Raw genomic sequence first — 3256 nt, forward strand, 5'->3', positions numbered from 1 at the left:
TCTAACTAAGGAGCAAAACTGGGCCTCTTATACTTGAGGCATGTAACATACACAAGTGCTTGGTGTGACTATAGTAATGGATGCCAACTCATATACTGAGTGTGGCATGTTTATAAGTGCAGATATACTTTATTGAGTACAAAGAATATAATTCAAATCAAAGAATACATTTCCCATAGCATATAATGATTTCAGGCATTACAGGAGTCTCACAGACAGACTACAAGCTGCTACCCAGAGTGTCCTTGATTGAGATTAGTAGAGTAAGTCCAACATGAATCCAGATACAACCCTTTTTCTGGCCTAGTAAGAATGGTAAGAAAAGGTCATGATTGAAACTTGAAGTATCCCAGTGGTGTGTGACAAACTGCACTGTTTTCCTTCTGGTCCCATTATGAAAGCTGCTGGGTCAAAACAGTTTTGGGGATTCCTATAGTGGGAATAAGCCGTATTAAAGATGCACTTTTCACAGCGTTGGTTTTGAATAAACCCTCTAATTAGAGCATAGTATTATTATTTTTAACCATCCTACTTATCAGTCACTGAAACAACAATTCCAGTTTGATAGTAAACTCTCTTATAAAAGAGATTCTGCCATAATTCCCGTGGCTACAGACTCTGGAGCTTCGATGTGATTTTTAAACTTATAAATATGCCTTCTCCTTTTTTACTTTTGTTTTAAATATCTCCCCCCACACACACACACGCTTAATCAAGCAGATGTCCTGTGAATGGCTGACTCTGCTTCCCTTCCCTTCTGTTCCTCCTGCCACTGCGTGGTTGCTGAGGTGGTGGCATAGGCAGCTCTGCCAGTACTGGGTGGCCCTGCAATTGTTGGAAAGGATATCACCCTGGCCTCCTTTCTTCCACATGGAGAAGATGGTATGACACATGCTGCACATCAACTTCAGGCCTAGCGGCATCTCGCACTCTTGCTTGCTGGGTTCCTGATGGAAGTGAAAAAGGCTGTGTGTCAGCAGCAGCAGCCGCCACTACTGGAAGTACAGGTTTCTGGGAATGCTAGAGGCAGGGCTAGATGGAGAGGAGATGCTATTGCAAGACTCTAAGATACAGATGACTGTTGGGCACGCAGCTATCCTTGCATGAATAGGAAGTTTAGGAAGCAAACTACAGGATGCATTTCTTCACTTGTTTATACTAGCTGGCATGTGTTCCCCGCAGACACACAGCAGCTGCAGGGAATTGCTTATTTTAAAAAAGAGAGAGTTCAAACAGTCTAAGATTGGCACCACAGGGAGAGGAAGGTTCCTCCCCCCTTTCAGCAGTTTTCTTATCCAAAACTGTGCTGGAGGGGGGAGTTATTTTGCTAGTTTTGCTGCTCCATTTGGAGTATCTGTGCACACGGAGCAGCAAAATAGGCAAAATGACTTTCCAGCCACATTTGGGCTTTTTTTTATTTTTTAAAGGAGCAGTTCCCTGCCGTTGCTGTGTGGCAGCAAGGAACATGGGCAAACTAGCTTTAAAAAAGTGCCAAAATGTATCATGTAGTATGCCTCTAATATTTGGACGCATGAAGCTGTGTTATACAGAGTCAGACCAATGGGTTTATCTAGCTCATCATTCTCTACACTGCCTAGCAATTGGTATCCAGAATCTCACGCTGAATAATGTCTTTCACAACAGCTATTACTTGAGATCCTTTCAAATCAAGATACTAGAAAGATGTTGGGAACATTCTGTTTGCAAAGGGACTGAATCTTGTATTTGCAAAGCTCGTTCTATACCCCTGAGTCCACAGCTCCTCCTATATTTATTCACTTCAGAGTGGTTGTTCTTCATATGAGGGTCATATGGCCTTTGGGAGCTATTTACAAATCTAGGAGGGAGCAATCAGATTTCCAACAAAAACATTGGTTATATGTTGCCCTCTGGGTCAAATTTAAGATGCTGTTTACTTAAAAGCTCTTTATGGATTTGTGTTACAATCTCCATCAGTGGTGTAGGCCTTGCTCCAAAAGCTTGCTTGTTTGAGAGAAGAACAAATGCCGAATAACAAGCCCTTTACTTCTGTGCCCCCAGCTCTGAAATACTCCAAGCAACTCCTCTCTTGTCTGTTTTTGGAAAGATAAGCTATTCTTCATCCTGCAGGGTGTTCATCTCTTGGGAACTTCTGGGTGTTTTGAATTCTACAATTTTAGACTATTGGATTTTATTCTTATTTTAATGTTGTTTTAATTGTGAGTCACCTTGAGCAGTGCAAATGAAGTATAAAAATGTTTTCAATGAATAAGAATAAACAGTCGACATAAGGTAGCTCAAGCTGCACAAGCTGGGGAAATTATTAAGATAACATTTGTAAGTGGAGAAGGTTTGGTAATCACAAAGAAGAAGGAAAAGAACCATCCATGCCTTTAGTGAGCTGATCAGCAAAGGGCAGAATCTGGGATATGTTACAAAATTTGGTTTTCTGGGAATCTCACCTAAACTTTCCTTACTTTTAAAACTTCAAGTTACAAAAGCATTATATATATATATATATATATATATATATATATATATATATATATATATAGCTTTAAAGATGTGTGGCATGTGAAAGCTCAGAAATTAGTGACAACAGGGAAGAGTTTTGGTTTGAGAACGGGAATTATTTAACACAAGTTTGTGTTTGCTAATACAGAATTATCCTTCATCCTATAACTTCTTGAAGTGAATAACTACATGTTTAAACGTTACATCACAATGGGCTATCCATGTAATTCTCCAAGTATGATTCCATGAGCAGGATTCTTACAGCACCATTTGTAGACTTTCTGTTCTGCTCAATCCTCTTCTACTGCAGAACACACTCAAAATATATCCCAAATCTACTTGGTTCTGCAGTGTTCCAGACTTGTGATAATTCAATTAAGCAACATTATTAATTTATTAGAAAATGTTTGTTTTCCTTTTCCACCCCTTCAATCTACAGTGAGTTACATAAATGAGTCCACTAGCTCCAGTCAGTTTGTGATTGCCTTATATAATTTGTCCTGAGCACAAACCTGAAGACAGGTTCCTGCAAAGTAACATTTTTTTGTACTCAATATACTCAATTATGAGCAGAACAACATAGAGAGGTAGAGGCAAAAAACCCCCTACCAAGATCAGTTATGGACAACAGCTGGATTTTATTCAACTGGGACCAGGATATGTCTCAGGAAAAAAAGGATGGCTACCTTGTCTTCCCCTGTAGAATAGCTGAGTGAGCATACAACTGGTGCTGGTTCCATTCTTCAGTGTTGACTGGGAAGAG

General features: G+C 39.8%; 1 pseudogene; it reads right to left on the minus strand.

The window, feature by feature from the left end:
- Positions 1-220: 220 nt before the first annotated feature.
- On the minus strand, positions 221-923 carry LOC130482019 (GATA zinc finger domain-containing protein 1-like; annotated as a pseudogene).
- Between the last annotated feature and the right edge of the window lie 2333 nt (positions 924-3256).

Source organism: Euleptes europaea, chromosome 8 (genome assembly GCF_029931775.1).
Source record: "Euleptes europaea isolate rEulEur1 chromosome 8, rEulEur1.hap1, whole genome shotgun sequence".
Taxonomy (NCBI): Eukaryota; Metazoa; Chordata; class Lepidosauria; order Squamata; family Sphaerodactylidae; genus Euleptes; species Euleptes europaea.